Source organism: Channa argus, chromosome 22 (genome assembly GCF_033026475.1).
Source record: "Channa argus isolate prfri chromosome 22, Channa argus male v1.0, whole genome shotgun sequence".
In the NCBI taxonomy this organism is placed as follows: domain Eukaryota; kingdom Metazoa; phylum Chordata; class Actinopteri; order Anabantiformes; family Channidae; genus Channa; species Channa argus.
In genome coordinates, this window is record NC_090218.1 from 155,601 (window position 1) to 162,970 (window position 7,370).

The following is a 7,370-nucleotide window of genomic DNA, read 5'->3' on the forward strand; positions in this document are numbered from 1 at the left end:
ATTATTTTTCCATTGCATTTTAGAAAAGCATTGTGCAATAATTGGTCATTTTTCAGCTTTCCTCACCTGCACAGCTACAAGAGCAAATCCAGTGTCTTGTCACATCTGTATTTTGACAGTATGTCAATATATATATTTATGCATGTTAGGTTAATTGGTGACTCTAAGCAAAGCTAAGGGCTCTGCCTTCTTTTCTACTTTTGGAAATTCTATCTATTCGAAACATCTGTGACTCACTCACTGTTAGTATTCAAAAACTGAAATACTAACATCATTTACTGTTTCTGAACAATAATCAGAAACAGTAGAAACTTATCAATTTCAATATCTGAGACCTGGGAACAGGTGATATCACAAAAGTCTAAGAGGTCTGGAAATCTGAGAACTCGAGATGATCAGACAATCAAACATTCAGATTAGTGAAATTAACTAAAATCTTGCCTGACAACTTATATTTTTTGACCTGTCAGACTTTGTCATTGTAATTCGGTGAGTGTGTTTTTCTACAGCTACTGCTACGGTAACTGCTGTGGAGATTATTACACAATTATTTTGCAACAATTACAAACTATTTTTTAAATATTATTGTATTCACTCATGAATCTTGAGGAAAACACTACTGAAAACTAGGAGTACACATGTTCTGAGCCTTTGGCCTTCGGGCCTTCCCACATTGGATTGTGTCAAATGTTATGTGGCTTTGGTTGCCATTCCTTATAGACAATGTACTATTTAGATTAAGTAATTTCATTATTATATAAGTAATTTTTATTTTATAAATAATTGTTTAACTTATTATGGGCTGACAAAGAGTCTGACCATAAAGGGAACTGGAAAATAATGACAAAACTTATGATAAACCAAGTGGCACACGGTGAAAACGGTTATTCATCCATTCATCATTTAAAGGTGATGTATTTGTCAGTAACAGACATCCACTTGGCAGAGATGGCAAACAGATTGTAAGTATGACGAGATGTAGTGGTATTTGACAAGTAGACCAGAAATGTGCAAATGCACCATTGCCAATCGTTTCACTTTATTTGACATGGATTTTGATTAATTACTAGATGTGTTGTGGTTGGTGCAGGATTTCGTAAACTCAGCTTGGCAAACCTAGTCACTCTTTGTGGCCAACCTTTTGAAATGAGATTTGTCTGTCCAGGTTTTTCCAAATCTTTAATCTTGGTGGCCAACAAAACATAAGTAAAATGTTGCAATAACGGAGGTCATCTTAAGAATTTTAACCTGGTTTTAAGTGGCTTTTTATGGGCCATTTTTACCATTATTGTTGGGGGTGATTACAGACCCTTTTTGATTTTGGCCACATTGATTAGGTTTTGACTTAGTGTCTCTGATCTGATCAGGTTTTTTGTGGTTTTCCTTAGATGATTGTTGCTCAATGCTGGCCGTGTTGGTTCAGTTTTTGCAAACAAACAGACCAGCATTCATACAACGTTTGACAAGAATTATTTCTTCTGGTGTGCCTGATTTGACACAGTAACAATTCGCCAAGGTTGTACGGAGTTATTTTTCCTTAGAGACCAAAACATGGGTGGGTTTAAGCAGCTGCCCTGTAATGTAAAACATGATATACTGTGTAATATACTTATATACACTCATCAGCCACTTTATAAAGTCAAAACAGCCAATCACATAGCAGCAACACATTGCATTCCCACATGTAGACATGGTGAACCTCAAATACCCACTCGTTACAACTGAGGTATACAGAGAAGCATGTCTCGGAATTGCACGAAATGCTGAACCTTGAAGCAGATGGGCCACAGCAGCATAAGTCCACAGTAGGTGCCAATCCTGTCAGCCCTGTATCAACAATTCAATAATGGTGTTTGGGATTTTTCTTGGTACACTTCAGGAACCTTAGTATAATCAGAGCATCATTTAAGTGCCATAGGCTGCCTGAGTATTGTTGCTGACTCTTTATGACCCCAGTGTACCAATCTTCTGATGACTACTGCCAGCAGAATAATGCACTACGAACAAAGTTAAAATCCACTCATTCTGGTTTCTTGAAAATGACAATGCGTTTGCTGTACTCAAATGACCTCCATAATAGAGCAGCTCTGGGGTGTGTTACAATGGAATTTGTGGAAATGTGGTTTGTTTTAACTTTCCTTAATTTTCAAACCAATAAGTTTATTATGCAAAAAAATCAGCTGTCATTTATTGATTTAAATTAAATACAGCAAGTGTTTTATTACATAATCTAAAGAAACCTGAGAAACACAGAAACAGCAGAATAACAAGCACCACAGCTGTCTGCACGTTAATGCCAAACCAAAAGTTGTTACTACGATTAATAGGGCAACGTTTTGAAGTCAGTATCTTAAGTTTCCATTGGCAGCAAGTGCAGACAGAATCAACAAACCCTTCATGTTGATTAGTCTCAGTAATTTGAATTCTGATTAATATATTAAGATTGTTGTTTTAAATGTAATAATGCTCTGAATTATTATGTGATGTGAATGAGTGTAAGCGGAATGTAATGAAGCACACTAATAACAGGCAGGAAACAACAGTGCCAGTCCTGAGTACAGGAAAAGCAGACAGGACTTCTCAGGAAGGCTGCCAGGAGGCTAGACAGACTGGCAGAACCACCTGGAAAGAAAGCAGAAGAAACAGCTTTGGCTGCAGACACGATGTGATGTATGTAGGACTGCTTGATATGGCTGGTCTTAAGCTTACAAGACTTATAGAAAAGTGGTGAAAGTAGAACAACCTGGTGTCAGTAGAGTGAGGCTTAGAGGAGGAACTATATCACCGAATTCCAAATATACGTGCTATTTATCAGGGATCTCTGCCAAACATTTCCCCTTCTCAGGAAAAATACCTGCATAGACCCAGAATTTTTGGCATGTGCTTGCTTGTGTTTCTATGTGTGCCTCTGACACTGCTGTGGACACTTGCATGTGCTAAAACACAGATGTACTCTCCAAACCTTACTAAGGTTACCTCACAGTTATTAGGAAGTTATATAGTCCCTCCAGAAATCTCATTAGTCACAGTACTGAATCAATGTTCCTTCCTCAGTAGTTTCCTCCAGTTGTAAGAGTCAAGGTGAAAAGGAAGCCAAACTAATTTAATCATACAAACCTATATCAGAGTGTACTGCAGAGTAACATGAAGAACTTAGTACACAAACCAGCACTAACTTTACAACATGACAAAATGTCCTGTGCATCTCTGGTCCTTGACACTGTACACAGTAATCACAGTAATAACCTTAGGCCAGCAGCGTACTGTACTTTACTTCATACCAAAAGGTAGTGAGGAATTGTTAAACTTCAAAAATTATTTTGAGAAAGAAAAATTATTTTGATTTTTAGGTTAAACGTAAAAAATAATTACAAATACAAAATAAATAGTATCATAACATTAACATAACATAACCTTACAACCATCCGCAGACTTGTCTTGGTGTGAAATTATATTTTTCTGGCAACTGAGGGATTGCATTGCCTTAAAAGGTATAAGAAACCATTGTTATGTGAAACAAAAATACAATACAGACAGAGCCCTGAATGAGACATGTTAAAGATGAGCTTGACATCAGACTCAGAAATTTGCTTTGGTTTAAGCTCAGAAGCAAACATGAAACCTTAGGCTTGGCTTGCTTGACAAAGGAACAAAGAAAGGTGTTGGGGCAATTCCCAGGAAGCACATTCCCAGGTAAACACACTTATGGTATCTCTTTTGTCTAGCCTATCAGCAAACACAGGGTATACCTCCCATACATGCTATAGTTTGTTTTTTTCCTGTAGGCACTTTGTGAGCAAGAGGTCAATTTAGACATGCTTGTTATATAAGAGTTCATCATCATTATCAATTTGTCTACCTGGCACAACACACATTATACGACCTTCATGTAGTGTCTCATCGCGTGGGAAAGCTCATTATTGTGCAATCACGACCAGTATACAGGAGGTTAATGTCTCTATAGTCACATCAGTGGGTGTCAGTGTCATATGACGTTCAGTGATTAAGTGGAGTAATCATTTCAGCTTCATACACATTGTGACTGCACTGTTACAATGTAAGAAAGTAGTTACAAACTCCCACCACAAGCCAACATGAACCACAGGTCACACAAAGTGATTTTACAATGTCACTATTGTTCCTGGAACAGCTCTTCATTTATGACTTTTAATTTACAGTACTGCTCTGGATTTAGAATAAGACTGTTGTTTCCCATCAGTTATCTCTCTTCATGTATGACTACAGAACAATGAATAGTTTATTTGTTCTATCCTGCACATTACCCTCACATTTCTAAAGAACCCGGTCCCAGGATAATGATTAAATATAGTTCTCTACTTTATCATCCCTACATCCCTACTATAAATCACTGTATTAGGTTTATGCTTTACATTACACTGTGGATGGCACAAGCATATCAAGACAGCCTAAGTTGCAAAGAATTTTATTTCATTTTATACTGACCACATTTGTTTTTTTAAGAAAACCCAAATTTATACAGATGATATGTACAGAAGTTACGATCAGTTATTCTGTATTCGTGCATGCATTACAAAATACAAAATGCTTATATACACAAGTTTGAATTTTCTTGGCAGTGTAGTGTTTAGACATGACTCGATTCTTCACTGTTTTCTTTGGATGACACTAATGCCCAATAGCGATTTTGGCATGTGGACCAATTACAGGTACAGATGTAGTTAGTACAAAGAATTTACCACATTTTGATTATATATACAGTTATAAATCAGCACCACTGTTTATAGACAATGATGTGCCAAATTTCTGAGTATACAATGACATTTGTTGCAGTATGTGCTCCATAAAGAGGAAATTTAGATGGTTCTTCCCTATTGACCTCATAAAATACATTACATGAAACCCAATTATTTAGATGATAAAAAAAAAACACAACACAGACTTAAGGCTAAATATTACGTTCACATATGATGACTTTGCATTTTTCAAAAAAACAAAAAACAAAAAACTAACAAACAAAAAAAACATTCAGAATGTGAACTGGGAGAATAGGTCGCAGTTACTATTGCTCCTCCAATTCACACTGGCCCTGAAAGAAATCCCTATTTAATTAGACTATACAGTAAGTGATGGGGGAAAATATGCACAGTCCTTGTAGTGTGAAAACTACTTCCTTAAGTCCAGCCAGAGTTAGTGTAAAGCTTCTGCAGTCTGTCATACAAAAATAAAGTATTGATTGTTCACAGTCTAAGAAATTGCTCCTTATATCAGCAGTAAAAAATGTACTGCATGTAGAACTACAAAGATGAATCACTGTTCAGTTAGAAGATGCCAACAAATTTTCTTAGACACAGACAGCTGAAGCCTCACATTATTTTTGGCTGAATGTTTGTTTCAAGAATGTTTTCACAGCCAGTATAAACAGTTTTGTTTCATTCAAGGAAGAAGAGTTTTATCCTAATTGTTCATCTTAAAATAATAGTCACATGCCTGTACAAATGACATGCAGCCAAAGGCTTAGCAACCACTTGGAAACACGATTACACTGCATGTACACTAATATACAGTATGTAGATTGGAAATAAATACATAAACCATCTGAATGCTCTTAATACCAGTGAAGCAGGACTAGAATCTGTGTGTGTGTTACTCTGTGTTTATGGTTGATGCCACATGACCCATTTGCAAACATCTGTCTCTGCTGAGGTTGGCTGCAGTAACTCTTTTGTTCAAACACCAAAGGTGGTGATGAAAGGACACCTTTATAAGCCGACAATTGAATGATAGGGCAGTGTAACACACAGTCATGTTTCCATGTAAAACAAGAATAAGGCATCAGTCTGGTGACTTGACAGGCTACTTGCATTGTATGCAAACAGAACACAGAAGAAACAATTGTTCTGCTCTGAGACATCTCACCATTTAGAGTATACAACAAAGTGAAGGAAACTGCACATGTGATCCAGAGTGGTACAGTACTGGCTCACAAAGACGTCCCCACACTTACATTGCTTTGCATTACTGTTATATGTAAGAGTGCAAAACTAAAAAATTAGACATTTTTTAGTCATGGTAAATCAACAATCGATCTGCTCCAGCGTGCATGTACCAGCATGTTTATGAGTTAATGAAAGTTTAAAAGCTAAAGGCAATTACAAAAGATTAAACACATATCAAAAAGAAAACAAAGACGCACCATATTCCCTTGAATATAAACACGCAAGGAGATGTAACATGTCTGGGCTTACAGTGTGTATGTTACCATGGTCAGAACTGAGAAACAACTCAAACAATGGGCGAGTCACGTCACACACATGGCAAGAACTAGAGTTGCCCTAGAGTTATTCACTGATAGACACCTGTGTTCTGCAAACAGTACATGGACAAAGAGTTTGCAGGGTGTGTGATGGCTTGAATGCAACTAATTTCTATGATTATACTGTAGCTACATGCTGGTTCACAGTCATTCTGGCTTTAACAGATGGTCCAACCTCTTTCCTCAGAACTGAAAGGATGTTTCAAGTCATTTTTTTTTTTTTTTGGCTAAATTATTTGCAATCTTCCAAAATGGCTTAAAACCCACTAGAAATCGATACAGTATGATGAAGAAGTCAAAACTTGGTGGAAAAACCTTTTCCCTTTTTGTGCCTTAACATATTTATGTCCAAAAGCTGTATTATTTACTTTCAGCTATCCAATAATATTACTCTGTTGAAGAACATAAAAAAATTTAAATGCTTTACCATGTGATGTGATTATGGTAACATAATGCTAAATGCTACAATTACTGAGTTGGTTTTAGATTTTGCAAGTGTTTCATTATAAATAAACATTCAGAATGATGGTAAATGTGATTATGATCAATAGATGCCTTTTCATGACTCAATCCACTGTGGTACATTTCACGATAGAATAATTGCTCTGTGGATATTTATCTAGACATGCGAATCTCTTAAAAGCTGATTATTGATATATATGGTAGTTCTGAGGATTAAAAATTACTCATCTGCAGCTGCAGGAAAGAATGTAATGGACAAAAGGTACAGCTGAAGGCAAGATGTTTTTCTGCACAACATATCAGGAGCGAGCACCTTGTAACCCATAGTGTCCTGATATCACTCATTGAAATTCACAAGAATTTTCTGCATAAACAAATGTGAGACTTGAGACTCATCTGTGCATATTTACATTTATAGCCTAAAGAACAGGAAGCCCAGTGGCAGCTGTTCTTTGGAATATGATGCTCAGTCAAAACCAGTCAAGGCTATTCAAATGATGAGGAGACAGTATTTACCTAGGAACAATAATCAAATTTGGACCCAGATGATGTGACAGATCAGTGACAGTTCTTCTATGTGGTGTAAAGCAAAACCAGTGAGCAGCTAAAACAT